This window comes from Taudactylus pleione, unplaced genomic scaffold (assembly GCF_031769625.1).
Source record: "Taudactylus pleione unplaced genomic scaffold, aTauple2 ptg000113l, whole genome shotgun sequence".
Taxonomy (NCBI): Eukaryota; Metazoa; Chordata; class Amphibia; order Anura; family Myobatrachidae; genus Taudactylus; species Taudactylus pleione.
This window is the reverse complement of record NW_028284515.1, coordinates 9,911,454-9,938,928: the sequence shown is the minus strand read 5'-3', so window position 1 is coordinate 9,938,928 and position 27,475 is coordinate 9,911,454. Positions and strand designations below refer to the sequence as shown.

Below are 27,475 nucleotides of genomic sequence, written 5' to 3'. Positions count from 1 at the left end.
TCGCAGAGGATAAAGCTAGTAAGATCTCCTGTCTAAAGGTGCATATCCACTACGCGACCTTACTGAGAGATTGCACGATTACGACATCGTAATCGTGCAATCGCTCAGTAATCGGCAGCAAATCAGGCATTTAAATGAGAAAAACTACCAGCAATGCATGCTCCCACTGATCATTTTTGACATCTATCATCGCCCGAACATGCTGGTAAACCTGATGACGTCGTCAGGTTGACCATGTTCGGGGATGATTGATGTACCAGTCGTTGTAGGCACTGCACCTCTAGGGAAACGACGGTACGATAACGATGTCGTCATCGTGCCGGGATCTAGTAGTGGATACACACCCTAACTCTTTAAATTATGCTGTACGACATATAATACCACTTAGAAAAAAAACCTGCTTGGACGATAGAGGGGCCAGAGAGTGGCATAGATAGTGTTAGGTAGCCATCACAGATGTGCAAGTGTGATATATAACATTTATGAAGAAGAGTAAAAAGCCATCTGACATAACTGAACGGTGTCATGAGACGTTCTTTGTAAGCAGATTTCTTACTATATATTCCCAAGATATCTCATTATGGTATACAATTATTTCAAAACACAGAAAAATCAGATATCCAAAATAGTTCTGGTCCTAAGCATGTTGGTTACGGGAGACTCAACCTGTACATGTCAATAAGTAATCTATATGTGTATGTAAAATCACACTGATATTCTGAAAGTCAAACATCACAAGATATGTCTTCTCATACAAACCCTTACATGTATAATTGTCATTATGTTAGTATTTTTTTAATGGTAAGTTGATGCATAGGCACCGGAACGCTCCCTCCCCCCCTTAATATTTTATTGCGGGGCACAGTACGGCCGCTGTCTGGGATGGATTACCATTGGCAGTGTCCGGGCGGAGAGAAATGATCACCTTGCTGGCTGCTCCACCTCTTCCCTCCCCACAAACCTTCTCTGCCCATTCCCGGTGCCCTCCTCCTCCACTGCACCTGGCTCCGGCCATTGTAGGGCTAGTTACTGTGGGCTGGTACCAGACCTGTGCCCCTCTCACCTTCCAACTTCAGTTGTTCCTCCCCTCAGCTCCGTTTGTCCTATCTTCCCCCTTGTGTCTACCTGTCACAGCCAGCCCTGTGACCACTCCATCAGCTGCTGGGTTGCCCACAGCCCTCTCCCTGCACTAAATTGCGGCATCTACTTGGCTTCACGGCACCACTGCTCTCTGCTTAGCAGAGCTGCAGCGGTGCCTGAGTGTCCCTAACCTCCCGCGGAACACGCGGGTGGGACAGTACCCGACATAGGGGACTGTCCTGCTGGAATCGGGTCAGTTGGGGGTATTGTATATCTATAAGGGCGCCAAAATGAAACTATATCTTGGCTCTTCCCAACCTAAAAACGTTCTAGCGCCCGAATGGATGGTAAGGCCCTAATTTAATAGCCTGTGTTTTGGGTGCGATCACGGCAAGTTAGCCCATGGATTTAAAGTGGCAATAAGGTTGGTTTTACCTTTCAAATTATTGCAGCTTTAAATCTACGAGCTAACTCCTCAGAATCATGCCCTAGCTTGCAACTCGCATGACATTAAGGTGCCCACACACTGGACGACTCGCAAAAGATGCAATGTCATCAACCATTTCCCTTGAACTCTCCCTGGCACTCCAGGACACGATATGGTGCTAAAAAGTGCTGTAGGTAAGATCTGAAGATACGACGGACGACCCGCAAGTACACACATCGGCGTCGCTATTGTCAGCGGGCACTCACGATTTGCACATATTTTGCACGATTTGTTGTTCCGATGTGCTGAAATCGTGCAAAACATCGTCCAGTGTGTGGGCCCCCTTACAGAAGGGCCACTATATATTGCATTTAGGGGCGTTTTACATGTATTGTTGCCGTGGTCTCTTTCTATGAAAGTGTACTTTTTTTTTTTATCGGAACTCTGATTAACATTTGCATGAAGCTACAATTGGCAGCCATCATATATCTGTAGTGAGTTATGTCAGACCGTGCACACACACAGTGACTGCCAGTGCCACGCCCGCCATAGCTGCTTGTACTGCTCTACTGCCGGTAACTACAGAATTATCGTCACTAGTACAAGGCAAGAACGAACACGGCCGCCGTCACTCGTATGTGGGCGGGGCCGCCGGCCGCCTCCCTCCCTCCCGTTATTGATCAATGAAGAAGGTTGCGGGAGGCGTTACCCTAACGACAGGGCGTAGTGCGCCTGCGCAGCAAGGAAACATGGCTGCCGTCGCTATTCACGTGTGGTTTGAGCTGTGCAAACTTTTGTGTCTCGTTAGCCGGTGACGGCTTTCACCTGTGTGTCCTGTGAGGCGGTGAGTGTTCTGCATCAGGGTACATAGAGCATCTATAGGTTCCTTCTACAATATTTGTCCACACATTTAGAATATGTTGACAGGGAGAAACATAGTTTTATACACAGGAACATAGTACTGTATGTAGTGGGGTTAAACCTTATCCTGTTCTCATCGAGGCAGGTCCATGGTGTTTTATTCAGACATTTCTTATGTCCCCTTCATTTTTACACTTTCTTTGTGATGTTGAAGTGATTCTGCAGTAGGTAAAATAACGTATATTACAGGGGTCTGCTCCTAGGAGCCAGCAGATCACATCTATGGAAATGACTCTCAGAAGTTAGGTGCATTGTGTTCCTGGGATGTGTGCAGTCAGTGCAGTCAGTGCATTAAACATTTATTTAGTAAGAGTGTGGTATGTTAGGGTGACAGTTATCATCCCGATGTTCACCAGGTCAACCTGGTTTGAATGTTGATAGTGACCATACCGACATTCATCATTTAAAGATAGAATGTCGACCTAACGTCTCTAGTTGTCCAGCAGCCAGTTACGTGGTCCTGGCGGCTCCAGTGTCGTCTTGTAGGTCCTGGCGGTCATGTAATGTGCAGTTTTGGCGCAGGTGTTATGAGGTGCTGTGTTCCAGTAAGTATTCTATCCCTAACCCTAAAATCTCCCACTTTGCCTAACTGTCGCTATAGTTCAGAGCTGGCCCTAGGCATAGACAAACTAAGCAAATGCCTAAGGGCACCCAAGCCCGCCTAGGGCCGGCAGCTGTTTAGGGCATGTACGGCCGGGGCACCTCCTGCTGGCTGGGCAGATACTATGGCAGCTGCTACTGTCACTGTGCAGCGTCCATGTTCGGAGGTCATCTGACAGCTCCAATCTGGCCTGGCAGCAGCAAACAGTGAGCGGGCAGTGGCGGTTTGCGGGGATGATGGCTAGTGGTTAGCGCGGGTACTGTGCTGGGAGATGGGTCCTGTGATGGGAGAGGGGTGCTGTGAGGGGTACTGTGCTGGGTGAGGGGTGCTGGGAGCGCAGCACAATGGGGAAGGGGCCACAGCACAGTGAGACCACTCCCCTCCTGTGAGGCCACACACTTTTTTAGGATCCTATGGGGGGGCACCACCCAAAATCTTGCCTAGGACACTAATTTGGCTAGGACCGGCTCTGCTATAGTTGCAACGTTAACATTGACCGTGGGGGGGTTGGGTAGTTGATATTCATGAAAGATTGGAGAGAGATAAAGTACCAACCAAGCAGCTCCTAACTTATTATTCAAACAGCCTGTAACATGGCAGTTAGGAGCTGATTGGTATTTTTCTTCTGACAATTTTTTTCTGTCCAAGCCTTCATGAATACCCCCCCTCATGTCTACACGGATGACATGTCGACAAGATAGATTGACGACATAACGTCCTAGGTGGTCCAGCGGCAGGGCCGGATTAAAGGCAGGGCGTCAGGGGCGGTTGTCCCGTGGCCCCCAACCATAGCAGGCCCCACATACTATCCCCGCCCCCCGGCCACATGCCCCAGGTCAGGTCAGGTCCGGCTAAAAAGGTTGGTAGCGGTCTACTGGAAGCTCGCAGAGCTCCTGCATGTAGATCGTGACCAACTTACTGGAAGGTAACTGGGAACGCTGGCCTCTGAATCCTCTGATCACTTCAGATGCCAGCGTTCCCAGTGATGCATTGCACGGGTGACGTCATGACGTCACCCGCGATGAGAGGAGCCTGTGCGCCTTTACTGGATCCAGTTAGATGCAGCAGCAGCGACTGCGGGACCTGGGTGCCCTGACTGCGTGGAGCGATGACAGGTATTTTTTTTTCACGGGTGTGGGCGGGGAGGGGGAGCTAGTACTGTGGGCACTACTTTATGGTGCACGACTACAGGGGGCACAACTACTGGGGGCATTGAAGAAGGCACAACTGCAGGGAGCATTGCAGAAGGGGCACAACTACTGGGGGCATTGCAGAAGGGGCACAACTACTGGGGGCATTGCAGAAGGGGCACAACTACAGGGGGCATTGCAGAAGGGGCACAACTACTGGGATCATAGCAGAAGGGGCACAACTACAGGGGGCATTGCAGAAGGGGCACAACTACTATATGTGTATGTATGTATATCTCTCTTATCTCTTTTCTTGATAGGGGCCCCCACATGCTTGTTGCCCAGGGTCCCCCACAGAGCTTAATCCGGTCCTGTCCGGCAGTCACTAACTTGGTCCTGGTAGTTCCAGCGCCATCTCCTGGGTCCCAGTGGTCACATGACGTGCAGTTCCGGTGCAGGTGTATGAGTAAGGGCAGAATCCAACTCAGTGCGCTGTTGATAGTGCCGGGAGGAAGCGAGTACTGAATTGAATTCCTCCCTAAGTTTTCTGTCCCTAACCCTAATTCCTCCCACTAGTGTCTAACTTGGCATTCTGAGAATGTCGGTATTTCACATGGCGTCACTGACTACATGGTGAATGTTGACATTCTAATATCGGCATAGTGGTGTTGACATTATGAATGGCGACATGGTCAGTGTTGACCATATGACTGGATCCCATTGATAAAATAATGCATTTTGAGGAATTACTGTGGATATTTGTGTACAATTGCAGTATAGGTTAATGTTTTCTAGCATGGCCTATGGAATAATCATTATATTAAATGGTTTATGCATCCAGCTTGCCTCTCTGATTTCTTGTCCTTTTTTTGTATTTGTTTAGTCACTAATAGAAATGTAATCTGAAAAGATAATAAATTCTTATTCTCCCTGTGTAACTATATGAGGGACCATCTAAAAGAGCAAATAGTGTGCATGATGCAAATATTCCCCCCCAAATCTAGCATCTGCCTTGGCCCCAACAATGCCTAAAATGTAGTTATGAGTGTCATGCTCCATGTATCCAGCAGGTAGCGCTGCTGCTCCAGAGATGATGTATAATAGGACCAATAGGATTTCACAATTTCATTTTATAGCTGTGATTTGTATGAGCCTGATAATATAATTTTCCATGATGGGCTTATTTATTAACAAAATTGAAATGTGTATCAATAGACCGATACCTTTTTCAAACCCCCGAGTTTATAATATATGCCTGTATTCAGTTCCCTGCAGTGTTCGGCTGCACACATTGCAGTAGAATACTTTGACCCAAAATCACCAGTGTGTTCTGCATACCTTTATGGGATACAAGGTGGAATAGACAATGCTGGTGGCTGCCAAGTGCTAGTGTGCTGGTATGTTGTCTCCCATGCCACTGATTATATTACACTCGGGGAAATTTACCTCTTATGTGGGAATTTAGCTACTGGCTAAGTGCTATTCAGTGAATTCCTGTGACCGACCCTATTTCGCGTGAGAATGCACAAGATTAGCCACGTTAAGCAGCTTCTCCCGTTCTGCGCACAGCGCTGTTACAGTGAACCCGCTGACCAGCCCGGGAACCGTTCTTAAGGCAGATTACTGCTTCCACGTCAGGGGGGCGAAATCCATAATTAATGCAGCTAAATTTCCAAAAAATAATTGAATCGCCCTCCCTCCCCCATAGTGTCATTACCCACATAAAATCTAAGCGTGCTATTACAGTACAAATTTCACTTCAAGATTAGATTAGCCAAACATATGTTAGAAGTCCGCTGTCTAATGAGTATTTCTTTTATTCCCACATTCATCATTGTGCTATACAGCCATGGCCAAAAGTTTGGAGAATGGCACAAGTATTGGTTTTCACAAAGTTTTCTGCTTCAGTGTTTTTAGACCTTTTTGTCAGATGTTACTATGGTATACTGAAGTAAAATTACAAGCATTTCATAAGAGTCAAAGGCTTTTTTTTACAATTACATTAAGTTTATGCAAAAAGACAATATTTGCAGTGTTGACCCTTCTTTTTCAAGACCTCTGCAATTCTCCCTGGCATGCTGTCAATCAACTTCTGGGCCACATACTGACTGATGGCCGCCCATTCTTGCCTAATCAATGCTTGGAGTTTGTCAGAATTTGTGGGTTTTTGTTTGTCCACCCACCTCTTGAGGATTGACCACAAGTTCTCAATGGGATGAAGGTCTGGGGAGTTTCCTGGCCATGGATCCAAAATTTCAATGTTTTGTTCCCCGAGCCACTTAGTTATCACTTTTGCTTTATGGCAAGGTGCTCCATCATGCTGGAAAAGACATTGTTCTCACCAAACTGTTCTTGGATGGTTGGGAGAAGTTGCTCTTGGAGGATGTTTTGGTACCATTCTTTATTCATGGCTGTGTTCTTAGGCAAAATTGTGAGTGAGCCCACTCCCTTGGCTGAGAAGCAACCCCACACATGAATGGTCTCAGGATGCTTTACTGCATTCACACCGTTCACACCGCACCGCGAGCTGGGTTGAACTCGTGTAAATGCAGGGTTGCTCGCCGCAGTTTATTTCAACTGGGCCCTGTGCAGTAACCCGGGTTGCTGTTCGTTCATGTGTAGTAACCCGGGTTATTTAATGGCAGTGTGAAAGGGGTAGATAATAGGTACTAGTGAAGCCAGGGAATATAACATGAAGTAGTCAGTGATTTGGAAGATTTAAAATCCAAGTGTGTAAAGGGAAAGTCTGCAAGGTAGCAGAAAGATAGAAGTGGTGGCAAAGAACTTGTTTGAGTGTGAGCAAGAGGATCAAAAGGGAGAGGAGGGAACGAAGAGCAAGGTGGTACTAGTCGCACTCTTATGCTGGCCATACACCTACACGATTTTGGGCCGATTGCCCGATTTTCAATGAGTCATTAGATGGATCTTGTGAAAATCGTGTCTTATTTTAGTAAGATAAGATCCGATGCACGCTCCCGCAGCTCCTATAATTGGATCTTATGATCAGATGTGCAGCAATTCAAGTCATTTCAATGACTGTTTCCCTTATGAGCCTGTGAGACACAGGATCGATCTTACAACAGATCCTGTGCTAAGAAAAACAACAAACATGCTGCCGGGACTGCCAGGGTGCTCCAGGGAATCATAGGGAAATCGTATCGTGTGCAGATTGTGCCGTTTATTTTGTTCATGCGATCCATCGTGCAGCAATTCAAGTCATTTCAATGACTGTTTCCCTTATGAGCCTGTGAGGCACAGGATCGATCTTATGACAGACCCTGTGCTAGGAAAAACAACAATCATGCTGCCAGGACTGCCAGGGAGCTCCAGGGAATCATAGGGAAATCGTATGATGAATCGGATCTTATGCTGGTCGTGTAGGTGTATGGCCAGCTTTAGGGGTAAATTTACTAAAGTGAAAGTTTTTAAAAGTGGAGATGTTGCCCATCGCAACCTATCAGATTCTAGCTAATATCTTCCAGAAGGTGCTAATTAAATGTTAAGTAGAATCTGTTTGGTTGCTATGGGCAACATGTCCACTTCTAAAATTAATCTCTCTTTAGTAAATTTATCCCTTAAGCTGGGCATACACGTCCAGATAAAATGTCTGTCAGACTGACACACATTTTATCTGGCAGCTGCCAGCCGCAGATGTCGCCGGCATACACTGTGAGATTTCTCACAGTGTATCTGCCCTACACCTGCGCTCCGGCCCGGGAGAGGAGACGTTTCCCTGTTCCTTCAATGGGAAGGAACACAGGAAATGTCTGTCGGCCGCTGCTGGGCATACACTGCCTGATGCGGCCGACAGTTTACCCTTAAATATCGCATCAGACGGGCATGCTGGACAATCCGGCATGCCCGACCGAGCAATATTTAACCCTCGGTCGCCCGCACACACGCTACAGTTATCGGGGAGATCCGCAGATATCTGGCGGATCGCCCCGATAATTGTAGCGTGTATGGCCAGCTTTATAATCAAACTGTTTCATTGTGTCCGAAGGACTAATGAAAGCCGATCAAAGAAGACAATGCTTGAAATGTATTTGAGAAGGATGCTTGTAATGTAAGTTGTGGTTTGCCCATATGCAATGACAAGGGCTGTGTTAGGGGTCTAGTTTTTTCCATTGAGCCGCTAAACCAGGGGTGGCCAGACTTTTGGATTTGGTGATGTACTTTTAAAGCTAAAAAATATTTAATGATCTACCGAGCTCGAAAAAGGGCACATGGGCATGCAAAAAGAGGGTGTGACCTCGCAGCAAGGGGCGTAGGGTCTGTCCTGACGAAATCACACATAGTATCCCCAATTCAAATTATGCCACACAGTAGCACAATCTTATTCACATTACACCGCAGATAGTGCCCCTGATTCACATTACACCACATAGTGGTGCCCCTAGTAGTAGTGCACACATAAAGACACACACACAACACTGTACTTACCTGAATCCCCGCTCTTGCACCCGCCGCTGCCCTACTGCTCCTCGCGCTCAGCACAAAGGTAACAAAATCTCAGCAGGCGCCCGGCAAATAGAGTAGGAAGCGTCTGCGCCTCTCCAGCCCGGTGCTTCCCTGCGGCGCAGGTCTGGCTAAGCACATTGTGCCGGCCCTGGGTGCAGCAGCCAATTAATATCTCCCTGACTCTTATCGGCTGCTGCTGGCTGCTCCCTGACATCCATCGCAATCGATCGGTTGTGTATCCCGGGTTGATCATGATCAACGTTTTGGCCATCCCTGTGCTAATCAGTTGGCTGGATTAAAAATTTTGTGGATCAAGACTTGAGTGTTTAGGAATTTTGGGATGGCACTAATTAAGAGAGTAAAGGGGAGACAAGGGGAGACGGTGACTGTTAGCATAATGAATTAACGTATGTTCTTCAATCCAGTATTCCTTACATTTAGAATAAAACAACCATATGTGGGCTAGGGTGCCTTCTAATACACAATTCCTCCAACAGCAATTTGTCAGTAACAGAAAAACTTGATTGCAACAAGGTACCGTATTTAAAAAAATAAAAATAAAAAGTTTAAGCAATCTCCTTAATACAATCACTGGAGCTATTAACTGTGGTTCTCCCTGAGCCGGCTCCACTCCTCTGGATAAAAGATGTCCCCACTTTGTTGTATTGGTTCTTTAGTAGGTTGGTTATGGGATACTGGTAAGCTGTAAAAAGTACAGTCCGTTTTCAAACCTGATAAGGGAGTTTCCATACACACTTGCCGATGCGGGCAGCATCGGAGCGACAGCGGGGGCTATGCTGCATTCGGCAGCATGGCCTTAGCTAATGCCATTCCTCGTAGGCCCTGCATGCAGGGCTGATGGTGGATGTCGCTGATGACCCTCGGGAGCGCACATCGTCAGCAACATAGCGGGTACTCACTAGAGGATGTGCGCGATATGTCGGTCTGATCCGCCGGAACGGACAACATATCGTCTAGTGCCCAGGTTCCCAAACTCTGTCCTCGGGACCCCAAACCCTCACACAGTCACAAGTGAAATAAATATCTCCATCTGTGGATCTTTTAAAATGTGTCAGTGAGTAATGAGTACACCTGTGCACCTGCTGGGTGACCTGGGAAATGTTACCTGTGTGGGGTCATGAGGACCGAGTTTGAAATTCATAGTTAGTCGGGAAGCTTTGTCACCAGGTCCCCGTGTTACTGAATCTTTCCTCTATTTCATCTTGGATGTTATCTCGCCTGCTCAAACTTAATCTTTCCAAAACAAAATTAATAATATTTCCACAGGCCAATAGTAGTTACCAACCTGATATCTCTGATATTACTGTTGATAACTTGACTATCAGCCCTACGCCACGAGCTCCGCTGCCTAGGTACCATACTTGACTCTAAACTGTTTTTTTATTTCCCAATTTCAACCTATTTCCAAATCATATTAAATAAGTGGGCTGATTGAAAAGTAATATGACAGATTTTTTTATTCAGAATCGGATGACTCCACGGGATCTGAACATTATTCTTTTTCAGAGTAGCGTCCTTCACATTCAATACATCTTTTGCAGCGTTTCAATGATACAAAGACGTGCAGTAGGCTGTTTTGTGACATCACCGTTAGTGTTGCAGCTGTGTCATTTTTCACTTCATCATCTGAGAACTTCTTTCCGCGCAGTTGTTTTTTCAGGGTTGGCAATGCCCAGAAATCACAGGGTGCTAAGTCCAGGCTATATGGATGGTGTTCCAGTGCTGTCCCATTAATGTCAGTCAGTGCTGCCAATGCAACAGCAGTAACATGTGGTCGGACAATGTCTTGGAGCAATAACCACTGTTTCTTCAGCAAATTTGGTCTTTTCTTACTCATAGCTCCACGCAAATGGGTTTTCAGGACGTTTGCATAGTAGTCACCATTATTTGTCTGTCCACGGGGAACCCGGTGCTGAAGGATCATACCGTGTGCATCAAAGAACAAAAGCATGACTTTACACGCCAAAGGAATCGCACAGAATTTTTTGGGCGGAGGTGAATTTGTGTGGTTCCATGCACTGGACTGTTTGAATTCCGGATCATAATGACGAATCCACGATTGGCCAAACGTCACAATCGATGTTAGAAATCGGGTATACTCTCCAACATTTGAATGGTGTTCTTGCATGATTCAACTCCTCATCGCATCTGCTCTTCTTTGAGATTTCTGGGTACCCACCTGGCACACACACAATGCATTTTCAGTTCCTTTGTCACAATATGCTGAACCCATTTGAATGAGATGCCAAGTGAAGCCGAAAGTTCCTGTAAAGTTAATCTGTTATTTTGCAACATCGCCACAGCTTTGGCAATATTAACATCTGTAACCGTGGTGGACGGTCTCCCAGAACGCGATTCGTCGGTCACTCGCGTATTACCCTCTTTGAAGTGCTTCCACCACTCTGACACAGACACGTCTTCCTCATCCGCCATGGTGAAACGTACGAAGATCTTCCACTCTCTGTGACCAAACAAAGAAGACTACGGCAGTTCAACCGCAGGTTCAGACACATTGATGTATGAGCTGCACAATAATCAGTAGTGTTCACTCTAGCTCGGCACGCGTTGCGCATCCAAAAAGGGGGCGTGGTCATTGAAAAGGGGGCATGTCTATAAGATTCGTGCCCCTTTTCGTCACTCTTTGGGGCGTGCCCGGCACTTACGGACACGCCGGGCAGCCCCCAAGCGCTGCTGACAGGTAGAATAGATGCCGGGCGCATGCGCATAGCATCTATTCACCGGCAGTGACCGGGTCAATGTAGCGGCTGCAGGTTTTTTCATTCTAAGTTCCGCTGTGGTTCATATAAAGTTTCAGGTGCATACAGATATACAAGTGTTGCATATCAATTACATTGCATTGCGACTTGGATGCATTTTCAGGAAAAAACAGATGCCCAGAATAGCACAGGACCTGACGACTCACTCACACCAGGCAAGTCGTGCTGCATGGAGTATTGAGGCTACATGTATGGAGACACATCTGTACCTGTATTCTACAGATTTCAATATAAAATACAAATATTTACACCTAAGGCTATTAAGCAAGCTACATCAACATCGTTTCGCTTATCTCAAAATCTCTCCCAACTCGACCTGTTATGCTGGGTACACACAGGCAGATATATTGGCCATTTAATTGATTGACAAATATATCTTGTGTGTGTCGGCAAGTATGTACCAGCGACCTGTCTGTGAACGATATCGCGTCGGCTGTGCTGCACAGCCGATACCCAATATATCTGCAGTTATGTTGGGGCATCGTGCTGTGTGTACGGGGCAGTCAGCCGACCGCCCGTACACTTGCTGCAGAGGTCACGGGGAGTGTGGTGCGATACACTCCCTGGCCAGATGACAGATGATGGTTGTTCAGTGTGATTGAACAACCATCATCTGCAGATATATCTTTTAGGTGTGTACCCAGCTTAAAATCAGCATTTCACACTCATTACCTGCTCCCATTATAGGTTACAGGGCTTTTTTCGGGCTACACCAACTCTGTGGAAAGCCCTCCATCACACAATAGGATTTTCCTCTAGTCTCAAATCCTTCAAGCATTCCCTGAAAACTCAGCTCTTCAGGCAGCTTATCATAAGCCAGAACCACACACCTCACCTCCATAAGCTATCATACCCAATTACATCCCCCTCTATACAGTCCACACATAATTTTACATATTTTCTTCCTTTTTCACATCCTTTTGACCTTAGTCCAACATTCCTATGTGACTGGATCATACAGTCTACTAATAACCTCTGCAATCTGGTTGGGCCAATATGCAATAGGTAGCACTTATTTTTGTGTGTCAATGCATATTTCTCTATAGATTGCAAGCAGGGCCTCTTGCCTTTTTGTCATTACCCAGTCTTGTTTTATTACAATTTTGTTCCCAATTGTAAAGCGCAACGGAAAATGCAGGTGCTATAGAAGTAACATAATAATAATAATAATACAGTAACACAATAGTGATATTCTGCAATATCTTAACTTGCATTGTTAAGGCCTAAATGTGTTTTTTCATTGAGTACTGAGCGTGCTATTACAGCGCAATATCTATCCTGTCCAGCGTTCCCTCTAGGCTGTTTTAGCGGGGCACCGCACCCTGTCCGATTTCAAAAGGGCAGAATGCACCCTGCCCCTGCTAAAACGGCCTGCTAGGTGCCATCTGCAGCTGCAGTGTCCCGCGGGTGGGGAAAATTTGCGGTATTGCGACCACCGCTGGTGAATAGATGCCGGGCGCATGTGCCCGGCATCTCTTCACAGAAAAGGGAGAGCTTGGGGGTAGCCCGGCATGTCCATAAGTGCCAGGCACGCCAACAAGAGTGATGAAAAAGGGGCATGTCTTTTTCGAGCGCGCCCCCTTTCTCGAAGTCCGTCGACCTAGATCGAACACTACATACAAGTGGTATACAAAAAGTTATAAAAGTAATTCAGCTATATCCAGCAGCATTGCTAAGGGGCCCAAAAGTCAGAAATAAAGAAAAAAATAATAACTTCTAGGGGGCGATTCAGTTGTTTTTTGAGCACCCATAGCTCCTGTCCAAACGGTCAGGAGCTATTCAATTGTTTGCGTAACTAGCCCCGCACTGGCCGCGACGGCCGTGATCTCATGCCCAAAATGCATAGGATTAGCTGCTGAAATGCCGTGTGAGCAGAAATTGGTGATAATTGATGGGTGCCCAAAACAATAAAATTTACATCTGGTCACTTTAGACGGGAGCTACAGGCAAGAGAAATAATTCAAACACCCCCACCCACCTTAATATTCAAACATAGGAAATTTAGTTTTATTCACAATAGATTTTCAAGCAGTATTTGCACTGAGCCAGATCAACTAATCAGTAATTGCCATTGATCCGGTTAGACCATGAAAGCAAATATCCAAATTGTTGCTAAGGTTTAGTACAAATTTTGTTCATGAGTGTGTCTTCCAAAAGATGTGCATTCCCGATGGTCAGATAATGATATCTGACATCTGATGTATTTGCAGTCAGACTTGGATGATTCCATTCATTTTAATGCAGTCAAAAATCGTTCAAATCTTTGGTAAAATCGTTCATCTGACAGATCTGACAAATCTGACCGTGTGTATGCTCCATTAGATATTACATAAATCTATCTATAAATTATCTAGAACATTCTAGAAAATGGCAACTAGAATCTGGTTGCAATTTACAGCACCTTTTTTTTTTTTTTTACCTTTTAAGACGTCTTAGTAAATCTACCCCTTAGTAAGTGACATTAGATGGTTGATTTTAGACAGAAGTACAGATCCTATTTAGGCTAACACATTTTATTTAATATTTTTTAATGTGGAGATTCGAATTGTCTATGTAACCATTGCCAATAACATTCAGTGAAGATGTTTCTAATAATGCATAATAAGCACAGGTATACAGAACTGAAAATAATTGTTTTACAAAATTAAGCTGTGACCGGATGACCACACTCCACTCGTATAGAGGGTGGTCACTGGTCCCTCAGTGGGCTTACTTCACCACTCCTAGGGATTCCCTCTCTCCATCAGTAACGTTGCCATCATCATTACTTCTACCACCATCACCTGGAACCGCTCTCTCCATCCAGGCTTTTACTCTGGCACCTGGAACCACTTCTCCCAGGCTCCTACACAGGCACCTGGAACTGCTTACTTCTGGAGCTCTGCTGCATCGGCACTTTGCATACAGGGCCTGATTCAGAGCCGCTTGCTCTGACGGAGCGCTCACTCTGAATCAGGGCCGGGCTTTTTTTTTTGGAGCGGCCTCTTGGCCGCTCACATAGCTGTGGGTAACCACCCACAGCTATAGCGAGCGGCCATGATGATGGTCGCGATGGTCAAGACCATCGCGACCATCGGGCTTGCGACGAGACCCTTGTGGTAGGGTCTCGTTCATCGCAAGCCCCAGAGAGCTTTCGGCTCTAACGGAGCCGGAAGCTCTCCACTGACATCACTTGTGATGTCAGTGGGGCCGCCCCCAAACGGCAGGCGTTCTCATGGGAACGCCTCCGTTTGGGCAGCCACCCCCCCCGGCCCGCCAACCAAAGGGGGTGAGCTGTCACTCAACATCAACAGCTCGCCCCCTTTGGTGCGAGACCCGGAGCGACGGATTGCCCGTCGCTAGCCGGGTCTCGTGCATGCGCACGAAGGAGCCGGCTCCGTTGTGCGCATGCGCTGTGGGCTACCATCGACCCGGTTGCGAGCGGTCAGCGCTTGCGACCGGGTCTGAATCAGGCCCACAGTCCCAACGGTACAGTGCATCGGGAATTAACACACTCCTTCATTCCACATACAGTAATAGAAAAAAAATCCCATGGTGCTGGACGTTGGCAAGCATTGAAAAAATGGCACATTGGCACCCCAATTGGTCTGTTTAAAGATGGTGACGCGGTACGAGGTTTAACCCCTTCAAAGCCGCAGCCAGCATTTTATCCACGTGGGCCGGGTCTCCGGCAACAGGGTACATGAACACACTTCTAATATCTACTTCAGCAGGACCATAAAGTAATTTTATAATATATACACTGTAGATATTGGCTTTTGAAACACTTCTCTGATACTGCTATTGCACCGTTTTAATCCTTTGTGTCCTTGAGCATTGCTGAACAAATTACGCAGAAGAGTTTTTGCATACACATTGTTGCATCGGAAGTACTGTATATGGGGAATCACTCCTCTGCTGTAAATTCAGTGGATGTAAGTAGACTAATATTGTATACTATAATATTATATATATATCTCATATACTAGAGTTTTCTTACACCTATATCTGCATTACTTGATGATCATCACACTGATTTCTCTAGAAATTTCTTCATTTTTTCTTGTTTAATGGTGGAACATGACCGCACAGACCACAAAACATTATTTCTCACCTACAGAGGGTACAAGCAGAGATGAGCATTAACTGCTGCCTCGGGATTGCTTGTGGGTATCTAATTGAATAGCTCCAGGAACTTTATTAGAAAGAAAAGAACACACGACACAACCTGTGGGTAACTGAACCTGCCCCATTTGTCAAATATGTCATTTATATCAGGCACTATCCAATATGTAACTATGGAACATATTCAACTATACTTGCATAAGGGCAGTTACTGTAACATAGAAACATAGAATTTGACGGCAGATAAGAACCACTTGGCCCATCTAGTCTGCCCCATTTTTAAACGTATTGTTACCTCAACCCTTGTTGATCCTTACTTCTTCTGAAGGTTATCCTTATGTCTATCCCATGCATGTTTAAATTGATCTACTGTCTTAGCCTCTACCACCTCTGATGGGAGGCTATTCCACTTGTCCACTACCCTTTCTGTGAAGTAATTTTTCCTCAAATTTCCCCTGAACCTACCACCCTCCAGTTTCTGTTCTCTTGTTCTAATACTTCTCTTTCTTTGAAGAATGTCTCCTTCCTTTACCTTGCTAAAACCCTTTATATATTTGAACATTTCTATCATGACCCCCCTATCCCTTCTCTGCTCCAAACTATACATATTAAGATCTTTTAGTATTCCATGGTACATTTTGTAGTGTAGACCTTGCACCATTTTAGTTGCCTTTCTTTGTGCAGTCTCTAATGTATTAATATCCTTCTGGAGATAAGGCCTCCAGAACTGAACACAGTATTCGAGATGAGGACATACCAATGACCTATACAGTGTTATTATCACTTCTTTCTTTCTGCTACTGATTCCTCTCCCTATGCAACCAAGCATCTGACTTGCCTTCCTCATTGCTTTGTTACAATGTTTGCTTGCCTTTAAGTCACCTGAAATAGTGACTCCTAGATCCCTTTCCTCTTCAGTAGTTTCCAGTATAGTGCCATTAATATTATATTTAGCCTTTGGATTTTTGAGACCCAAATGTATGATCTTGCATTTTTTGCCATTAAACTGTAGTTGCCACGTTCTTGACCATTCCTCTAGTCTACCTAGAACATCAATCATTTGTTTTACCCCTCCTGGTGTGTCTACCCTGTTGCCTACCTTTGTGTAATCTGCAAAAAGGCATAGTTTCCCTTCAATACCATTTGCAATGTCACAAATAAAGATATTAAAAAGTACTGGTCCAAGTACAGATCCCTGAGATACTCCACTGGTAACATTTCCCTCTTGAGACTGCACTCCGTTTACTACAACACTGTTTCCTATCCTGCAGCCATGATCTTATTAATTCAACTATCTTTGTATCCAATCCCATGCTTTCCAGTTTATTTCTCCTTCATCCACTAGGGGACACTGGAGGACTTCAAGACAGTGGGGTATAGACGGTGCTGAGTGGAGCTTAGGCACTTTAAATTTTAAATGAAGTGTGACCAGCTCCTCCCCTCTATACACCCCTATAGGCCAGTATTAGTTTGTGCCCAAGAGGAGCTGGTTACAGAAAAAGGCTTCTCCTACTCTTAAGGGCTAATATAGTTTAATAAAGAAAAATTCCTATTCGAACACTGAGGACAGACAGGCAGTAACTGCAACTGCCTGTCTGCTACGAGGGATGCTGCAAGAGGGGACCCACTCGCAAGTGCATGCACTTAGCCTGGGGTCCCTGACTACTGAGACCTCCGTCTTAAGGGGGGGTACCTCATGCTGCTGCTTGAAGCGCGGACAGCCCACAGTCAAAGCCGCGCCGGCAGCAGTAGCCACAGTGAGTACACGCTAGCTCCCTGATTAGCAGGGTAGCCAGCCTAGCATAGTACAGCTCATGCTAGCAGCCAGCTTAACGATATCACAGGCTATGTACGGCTGGCTCCCTGACTAGCAGGGAGACCAGCTTAATGCTCCGTTAGGCGGCTTCCTGTATACACTGGGCTCCCTGACTAGCAGGGCAGCCAGTGCTTCTCTAAGGGCTACGCTGATCAGGTGGCTCAGCATTATACTGCACACAAGGCAGTATATATCTATACATATACTGGGAAGCGCCAGTTTTCAAAACGAAAACGGCGCTACATACAGGGGGCAGAGCTTAGCTCCGACTTCCTCCTTCTGCTTCTCAACAGCCCCAGCGTTTCAGTGTGCGGGCGGCCATTTCAGGGCAGCAGCGTTGGACAGCCTAGACGGACAATAAGGGGTTTAGGCTGCTGTAGAGGAGAGAGCTATTGGAGCATAACACTGATGTTACATGCTCATTAAAACCTTTGCCTGGCATTTAAGCACTACTAGGAGCTCTGTTTTAGGCAAGTGTGCATATCTCCTGGCTCTCTGTATCCCAGTATATTCTGTTTATGTTTACTCCCCTTTCACTTCACCTCATTGTGGTTTGTGTGGGGTTTGTATGTAGCATGACTGGCAGGTCAAAGGCTTCGCAAAAGTTATTTCTACTTCAGGGTCCATAGGGTATCCACAGGATACCTTGGGGTATAGGTGTGACGTCAGTCGCAGGGCACCAAAGAGTTAAGCTTTCAGCCTCCCAGGATGCACTAGGTCCCCCTCCTATACCCCGCCCCCGGGCCAAGGCACCTCAGTTTAGTTTGGTGCCCGGCCGGAGTCAGGTGCACCTGTTGGAGTGGGGGCTAGAAGAGCCCCTGAAGCTTATTCTTCATGCAGCTGTGGCTGCACAACTGGATGAACAGCATGGACAGTCAGTCCTGACGTCCATGCTGTCTTCCCTACACCCCGCCGATACCAGAACGCCGGTACTGATCCAGGGATGCTGGTGGGCGTCTGGGGTCACAGCTAGCGGTGACCCCAGATGCTCCGGACCATGGCCGGATTCAAGGGGGACAGAGGTAAGCAGCGGGGTCCCGCGGTGGGTCCCCGCTGATCACATGGTCCTAAGTCCCCAGGCAGGGGGCTCCCTGGGGACTGGCTGCAGCGTGGAGCCAGGCGACCAACCTGCGCTTCCACTACCCCCTGGGACAGCGGACCGCAGCAGAGCGGTAGCGCTGCGGCGTCCCAGGGGTTAAATGCATGCCAGGGGAGCGCGCCTTCCCTGTCTCACAGCCGGCGCCTCCCCCGCTGCACACAGCCCTCTCTGCATGCTGCCGACTGGTCCTGTGGCAGCGCTCCTCCCCCAGGCCAGCCTCCTCTCTGCTCCTCGGCGGCCATCTTCTCCAGAACGCATGGTGAACGCTGCTGGAAGCGCTGGACGGAAGCATCGTGGTCTGGGTCCCCCCGCATACCTCTCCTCCGCTGTGGTCAGGTCTGTGTATGCAGCGCTGTGTCCTACCAGGCCCTGTGTCTGTGTAGTTGAGTGATCAGCGCTGTTAGTGCAGGAATTGTTATTTTTCTGCATTGTATGTGACTGTGCTAGCGCTGCTGCCTGTAATCTTTTCTTCTCTAAACTGTCAGCTTTATTACTGTCCCTGTTCTTTCTGCTAAAGCCCTTGCGGTGCTGCAGGGTGGTCTCTCGCCTATTTAATACTTAATTGGTGAGAGAGGTCACATACGTGGTGCCATCATGTCTGAAAGTGATTTTCCCCTCCGGCTACAGTGTACCACGTGCAAAGTACCGTTAGCGGAGGGGGAGGGTAGCGCGGAGGGCCTTTGCCGGCAGTGTTTGTCCATGGCGCGGCCTATTCCGGTTACAGCACCGGTACAGGAGCCGCCCTGGGCTTGTTTCGCTCAGGCGTTAACAGCTTTAGTGGGCCAGTTAGCTCCGCAGCCCGCGTTTACTCCGATGGGTTTGTCCCAGCAGTCTGTGGTGTCGTCACCCATGCAGGGGTTCCCACGACAATTGGTGGTACCCCACAGTCTCCCTATTTCCCCGCTCCCGGGTTCTCAGGAGCCAGCGTGGGTTAACTCCCTGACGAGTTCTGTACAGCACTTGTCGGATGTGTTGCAAGGGGAGTCTGTGATGCGGTCTCATAAAAGGCCGGTGGCGTCTCTGTCCGCTCCTTATGAGGATGACGAAGGGACGTCTGATGATGGGGAGATTCTAGATCCTTACGATCAGGAACCTCTCCATACTAAGGACGCTGATGCTAAGTCCAAAGTATATATTCCTGGACTTATTCGGGCGGTCCGCACAGCCTTGGTGATTGAGGACGAAGTTCCCCCAGCGGCTAAATCTAAGTATGCCTTTTTCAAAGATGTGAAGGGCGATGCCACAGTCTTTCCTCTTTCGGGTCAGTTGGTGGACCATTTAGAGGAGGCGTGGAAACAACCTGGCAAAAGATACCAGCCGCAGAGACGTCTGGCGGTGGCTTATCCGTTCGCGGATAATTATTTTGCGAAGTGGGAATCCCCTCCACAGGTGGATTCTCACGTGACCCGTCTTGTCCGTAGTGCCACATTGCCGATGCCATCCATGTCCTCCCTTAAGGATGCTACGGACCGCAAGGTAGAAATCTGCCTGAAGTCCGCTTATTCCCTTGCAGGGGGGGCAGCACGGCCGGCTATGGCCATTTGCTGGGTTGCCAGAGCGATGGAGCGCTGGGCGGATTCATTAGAGGCTTCTTTTGAATCCGACTGTCCGGCCGATCAGGCGGAGTTGATTGGCAATCTCCGTGATTCGGCCACCTACATCAACGAGGCGGCTCTAGACATTAGTACTCTGGTGTCTAGAATTTCTTCAGCAGCGGTAGCTGCTCGTCGCACCTTGTGGCTGCGATCCTGGAAGGCGGACGCAGATTCCAAGAAAGGTCTGGAAGCGTTGCCGTTTACCGGAGAAGTTCTCTTCGGTCCGGATCTGGATAAGATTGTGGCCACGCTGGCGGCAGCCAAATCTGCCTGTCTCCCGTCGGCCGCTGCTCCTTCTGGTTCGGGACCATCGTCCTTTCGGTCATCTAGGGCCCAGGGCAGGCCCAAACCACAGTCGTTTCCTCGACAGGCTGGCCCTAAGAAATCGGTCAAGCCCCGGAAGCAGGCATGGAGTACCAGACGTCCGGCCCCCAAGCCAGATGACAAGCCTGCGGCCTGACGGTCCGGGCCTCCCTTTGGGGGATCCCAGGGTGGGAGGCCGCCTGCTACAGTTCGCCCAGTGTTGGTCGACCACTACGACAGACACTTGGGTTCTGGAGGTGGTTTCCCACGGATACGCCCTCTCCTTCCGGCACAGACCCCCGGCTCGCTTCTTCACCACGGGTCTCCCATCAGACCGGAACAAGGCTACGGAGCTGCGGAAGGTATTGCACACTATGCTCCAGGCTGGAGTTATAGTGGCGGTTCCATTCTCCCAGAGGGGCCAGGGTTTCTATTCAAATCTATTTTTGGTACAGAAACCCAATGGGTCATATCGTCCGATTCTCAACCTCAAAGCACTCAACAAGTCTTTGCGGGTCCCGAAGTTTCGGATGGAGACCCTACGGTCCATCATTCTGGCGCTGGAACCTGGGGACTACTTGGTGTCATTGGACATACAGGACGCTTACCTGCATGTCCCTATTCTTTGGCGCCATCAACAGTTCCTCAGGTTTGCAATCAGCAGCGACCACTTCCAGTTTCGGGCGTTACCTTTTGGCCTGGCAACAGCACCACGTGTTTTCACCAAGGTGATGGCGGTCATGGCGGTTTCTCTGCGGCTGCAGGGAGTCCGCATGTTGCCGTATTTGGACGACCTGTTATTGGTGGCAGGATCTCCAGAGCTCCTGTTACGCCACTTGGATCTGACCATTGCACTGCTGCAACGGCACGGCTGGCTAATCAACTGGCAGAAGTCCACTCTAATCCCGTCTCGGAGGATTCTGCATCTTGGAGCCTTATTGGACTCGGGACAGCAAAGGATCTTCGTGACGGAGGACAAGATCTCTGCTTTACAGTCAAGGGTGCGCAGTTGTCTGCACAGCCGCCGGGTGTCCTTACACTCGGCGATGAGGTTACTGGGCTCCATGGTGTCGGTGTTCGACATGGTGGAATACGCCCAGTTTCACTCCAGACCTCTGCAGCACCTGATCCTGTCCAAGTGGAACGGGCTGACTCAGTCTCTGAAGTCCCAGACGATTGTGCTCACCCAGGAGGTTCGCCTGTCCCTTACGTGGTGGTTACAGACGACCCACCTCAACAAGGGACGTCCGTTCTGGGTTCCAAATTGGGTCCTGTTGACAACGGACGCCAGTCTTCGGGGCTGGGGAGCAGTTTCGGGTCCACACTTGTTCCAGGGCAGGTGGACGCCGACAGAAGCGGAGCTTCCAATAAATATCTTGGAACTCCGTGCGGTCTTCAATGCTCTCCAGCAGGCACAGCGGTTTCTCCAGGGTCGCCCGGTGCAGGTCCAGTCGGACAATGCTACCACCGTGGCCTACATAAACAGGCAAGGAGGAACTCGCAGTCGGGCGGCTCTCGTAGAGGTCTCTCGGATCCTGGTTTGGGCGGAGCGCAATCTTCCGGCCATATCAGCGGTCTTCATCCCGGGAGTGCTCAATTGGGAGGCGGACTTTCTAAGTCGCCAGGACGTTCATCCGGGGGAATGGTCCCTGCACCCGGACGTTTTTCAACTACTGGTGGACAGGTGGGGTCTTCCAGAAATCGACCTCATGGCGTCCCGGCACAACAACAAGTTGCCGGTGTACGGGTCTCGCACAAGAGACGAAGGGGCGTCTCTGGTGGATGCTCTGTCCGTCCGGTGGACGTTCCGGTTCGCATACCTGTTCCCTCCGGTCTCCCTTCTTCCACGGGTAATCCGGAAATTCAAACAGGAAGGAGGGACGCTCCTGTTGATAGCTCCCGCGTGGCCCAGACGGCACTGGTTCTCAGACCTTCAGGGTCTGTCCGTGGACATTCCTCTGCGGTTGCCGCTACGACCGGACCTTCTGTCTCAGGGTCCTTGCCTTCACCCGGACCTGACTCGGCTGTCTTTGACGGCGTGGCTGTTGAGACGGCCATGCTGAGGTCCCGGGGGTTTTCCAGCTCTGTGGTGCGTACCATGTTACGAGCTCGGAAACCGTCTTCCGCGAGGATATACCATCGCGTGTGGCATACGTTCTTCCAGTGGTGTCGACCGAGAGGTTATGCACCGCGGGAGTTTCGTCTGTCTCGGATTCTCGCCTTCCTGCAAGCGGGACTAGATCATGGGCTTCGCCTTGCTTCTTTGAAGGTACAGGTTTCGGCCCTATCTATCTGGTTTCACCGTAGGATTGCTACAATCCCGGATGTGCGCACCTTTATGCAGGGTGTTCTCCGCATTCAGCCGCCCTTTGTTCCACCTGTGGCGCCTTGGGATTTGGCTGTGGTCCTGAGGGCTCTCCAAGGACCGCCGTTTGAACCACTGGGCTCAGTGGATCTCAAATGGCTAACAGCTAAGACTGTTTTCCTTCTGGCCATTGCTTCGGCCAGACGTGTTTCTGAGTTAGGGGCTCTTTCTTGTAGACCCCCTTTCTTGGTTTTTTATGGGAACAGGGCAGTGCTCCGCACTCGGCCCGAGTTTCTTCCCAAAGTTGTTTCCCAGTTTCATATTAACGAGGAAATAGTTGTTCCGGCCTTTAACTCACCGGGTCTTTCCGTGGGTGAGGCCTCTTTGGATGTTGTGCGGGCCTTAAGGACTTATGTTGACCGCACTTCTTCGTTTAGGAAGTCGGACGCTTTGTTTGTCCTCTTTGGCTTCCGTAAAAAGGGTTGGCCTGCTTCAAAGCAAACTTTGGCAGCCTGGATCCGTATGGCTATTTCTGAAGCTTATCTTCATGAAGGCCTACCGGTCCCTCCTTCTCTGAAGGCTCATTCCACTAGGTCTGTGGGTCCTTCGTGGGCAGCTCGACGTGGTGCCTCGGCAGTTCAGATCTGCAAGGCTGCTACGTGGTCTTCTGTCCATACCTTCGTGAGGTATTACAGGTTTGACACCTTCGCCTCTCAGGATGCTTCCTTCGGGCGGCGGATTCTCCTTTCTGCACAGGAGCGTCCCCACCCTTAAAGGATACTGCTTTGGGACATCCCCAAGGTATCCTGTGGATACTCTATGGACCCTGAAGTAGAAAATATGAGATATGGTAAGAACTTACCCTTGTTATCTCTATTTCTACGAAGTCCATAGGGTTCCACAGGACTCCCGCCCCGTCGCACCTGTGCTGCAGATGGGCTTTGCTCTGGTCACCGGTTTTCCGTCTCCCTCTGGTGAGAATGTGATTCTTGTATGTGTCCAGATCTTTGTTCTCTCTCTTCCTTCTCCTCCTCCGGCCTATGGCTTGGTAACTAACTGAGGTACCTTGGCCCGGGGGCGGGGTATAGGAGGGGGACCTAGTGCATCCTGGGAGGCTGAAAGCTTAACTCTTTGGTGCCCTGCGACTGACGTCACACCTATACCCCAAGGTATCCTGTGGAACCCTATGGACTTCGTAGAAATAGAGATAACAAGGGTAAGTTCTTACCATATCTCATATTTTACCTGCAAAAAGTGTGGAGCAAAATTTACACAGGGACAGTAGTCTACCTCCAGATTGTGTGACAGTTGTTATACCGAACAGCAATCTGCAGAGATGTCAGAACCACCGTCTTGGACGCAGGTTTAATCTGTTATGTCCTCTCTCTTGGCTGAACTGGAGGCTTCTTGCAGAGAAAGAGAGGCTTACAGGTCAGCTGCTACAGAGGAACCAGCTTGGATGAGATCCCTAGCTGTTTCTATGGAGGGAATTTAAAAAGCCATGACAATGATGTCCGCTCCGCAAGTCTCTAAAAAGACACTGTTACCCTCAGTCCTCCATTGGGACGACCCAGAGGAAAATGATATGCCGGAATTAGAAGAGGGCGAGTATGCCCCAGATTCGCCTAAAGTGCCTCTGGAGTCTGATCCTGAACCGGTATCAGAGGGAATAGAAGCCTTGATTGCTGCAATACGACAGGTATTGCAAATACAGGAAGAAGACTCAGGTCCTGCAAAAGAGTCTGTCTTTCTTAAGAAACAAAGACAAGCTACGGCTTTCCCAATATCGGAAGAGCTGGATTCCCTTCAAACGACAGCCTGGGAACATCCAGATAAAAAGTTTCGATGTCCCAGTGTTTATTATCTTTTTACCCTTTTCCTGCAGATAATAGAAAAATATTAGGCTAATAGGCTTGTGAAACTCCCCCTACAGTAGATTAATCTGTATCGCGACTGTCAAAAAAGACTACGCTCCCTGTTCCTGGAGTCAAGTCTTTAAAGGACATTTCCTTTTAGAGACTGGAGAGCACTCTTTTAAGTCAATTTACACCGCTGCAGGGGTGACTTTTCGTCCAGTGATCGTTAGCTGCTGGACTAACAAGGCTATCGAAGTTTGGGCTAAGCAGTTGGCGGACGGAATGAAAGATTAGCTGCCAATGGAGGAACTCATTCCATTAGCAGAACATATAGGAGAAGCGGCAGCTTACCTTGGAGAAGCGTCTAAGGATGTTTGTTCTATTGCCTCCAGAACTTTAGTTCTGGCAATTTCAGCATGCCGGGTGCTGTGGCTCAAAACTTGGCAGGCTGACGCAGAATCTAAAAAGGCTGTGGAAGCACTTCCTTTCACTGGAAATGCACAATTTGAGGCAGAACTAGATAAATGGATATCTCAGGCTACTGGAGGTAAATCCACTTTTCTACCGACTGCAGCTCCTCCACCTAGACAATCTTACCCGGGACCTTCGTTTCGGTCCTTTCGGGTCCCGGGTCGTTCACACAGTCGTTTCAGAGGAGGATCATCAATGTCCCATGGTACCAGAGTTCAGGATAGAACTGCAGCCACCACAGGTTCGAGTCTACAGGAGGTTAAGTCCACTTCTTAACCCAGTGAATGACTGGCTTCCCTCTCACCTGGGGGACCCCAGAGTGGGAGCGCATCTTCGGGACTTCAGCGAGGTCTGGACGGAAACCTGTGCGGACGCTTGGGTCCAAGATTATTATTTGGGGCTACAAGCTCGATTTCCAACTTCAACCCCCGAATTGTTTTTTTACCACAGGTTTGCTAGTTTCCAACGAAGGAGGTGTGGTCTTACCTAAAGCAATAGACAGGCTTCTGTCAATGAAAGTGGTAATCCAAGTCCCCAGTCATCAGAAGTGAAAAAGGATTTTACTCCAGTCTTTTTGTCTTTCCGAAGGCGGACAGCTTGGTCAGACCCATTCTAAACTTAAAGGATTTCAATCCATATTTACAGATTTTCAAGTTCAAGATGGAGTCTCTTCAGTCAGTAATTGCAGGCTTGGAGGAGGGGGAGTTCATGGTATCTCTAGATATCAAGGACGGATACCTTCACATTCCTATTTGGCCACCTCACCAGGCTTTCCTGAGATTCGGAATTCACATTTCCAGTTTCAGACCTTGCCTTTCAAGTTATCTTCAGCCCCACGGGTATTCACAGAGGTTAAGGCTGTGATGAGTCTCCTTCGGAAACAAGGGATCACTTATTATTCCGTACCTGGACGACCTACTGCTGAAGGCGAATTCCAAGGATCAACTATTACAGGACATCACAGTGACGAACAACCTCCTCATTCATGGATGGATCCTGAATTTTCCCAAGTCGCATCTGCAAACGACACAGAGATTGCAATTTCTAGGAATGATCATGGACACAGTGTCTCAACATGTGTTCCTTCCCCAGGACAAGATAACTTCCATTCAGGAGATAGTGTGGTTGGTACTTCGACGTTGGCAGGTTTCGGTTCATTCCTGTATCCGACTTCTGGGGAAGATGGTGGCAGCCTTTGAGGCTAGTTTTCACTCCAGACCTTTTCAGCTAGATCTCCTATCGCAATGGCGGGATCTCACCTGTTTCTTCACAAACGAGTCAGGTTACAACCCAACACTTGGATATCCCTACTGTGGTGGTTAAACTCAGTTCACCTTTACGGAGGGAAAGAGATTCGGAAAGTGGGATTGGACGCTTCTTACCACGGATGCGAGTCTAAGAGACTGGGGGGCAGTAATTCTAGAGCATCACTTCCAGGGACGCTGAACAGCACAGGAATTGAGTCTTCCAATCAACATATTGGAATTAAGAGCCGTTTTCTACGCAATACAGACAGCAGGTCACCTTCTGAGGGGCAGAGCAGTCAGAGTCCAGTCCGACAACGCCACAGCAGTGGCATACATAAACAAGGAGGCACCAGTAGTCGAGCAGCCATGAAGGAAGTCAGCTGGATTCTTATCTGGGCGGAAAGCTACACAAGGTCGATTTCAGCAATCTTCATACCGGGCATCGAAAATTGGGAGGCAGATTACCTCAGTCGTCAGGCTGTACATCCACAGGTGTTTCAGCAGCTGGTCCAATGGCGGGGTTGTCCGCAGGTTGACCTCATGGCATCCAGGCAGAACCATCAACTGCCCCTTTATTGCTCTCGAACAAGGGATCCACAAGCGGTGGCTGTGGATGCACTGTCAACACCATGGCGGTTCCACGTCATTTATCTATTTTCTCCATTTCCCCTTCTCACTCGAATCCTTCAACGCATCAGGAGGGAACAGGCCAAGGTCCTGCTGATAGCTCCGGACTGGCCTCTCAGAGCTTGGTACTCCAACATTGAACTCCTGTTGGTAGACAATCCGTGGCCCTTACCACTCAGAGAGGATCCACTCCTACAGGGTCTCCTTTAGTCTATCCAAACTTAAAGCAGCTACGTTTGACGGTGTGGTTGTTGAAAGGGCCATCCTAAGATATAAAGTGATACCTTCTAAGGTGATTCCTACGATGCTTAGAGCCAGGAAGGAAATTACTTCTAAGCATTACCATCGTATTTGGAAGGCATATATATCCTGGTGTGAACTTAGAGTTTTGCATCCTACGGAGTTCAGTCTTCCCCGATATCTGCTTTTTCTGCAAGCAAGTCTCTCAGCTGGCCTTCAATTGGGATCTCTGAAGGTACAAATTTCAGCGCGCTGTTTCTTCCAAAAGAAATTGGCCTTATTACCGGACGTGCAGACTTTTCTGCAGGGTGTGGTTAGATTGAAACCACCCTTTGTTCCTCCTACAGCTCCATGGGACTTGGACTTCGTCCTGTGTTTCACAGTCTTCTCTGTT

At 48.4% G+C, this 27,475-nt stretch overlaps 1 protein-coding gene across 1 annotated transcript in view; it reads left to right on the top strand.

Moving 5' to 3' along the window:
* The first annotated feature begins 2,227 nt into the window (after window positions 1–2,227).
* Window positions 2,228–27,475, top strand: part of WDR89 (WD repeat domain 89) — a 36,308-nt gene continuing 11,060 nt past the window's right edge. The window contains exon 1 of the mRNA XM_088471318.1: window positions 2,228–2,351. The gene's annotated coding sequence lies outside the window, so the exon portion shown is untranslated. The remainder of the gene's footprint in view (window positions 2,352–27,475) is intronic.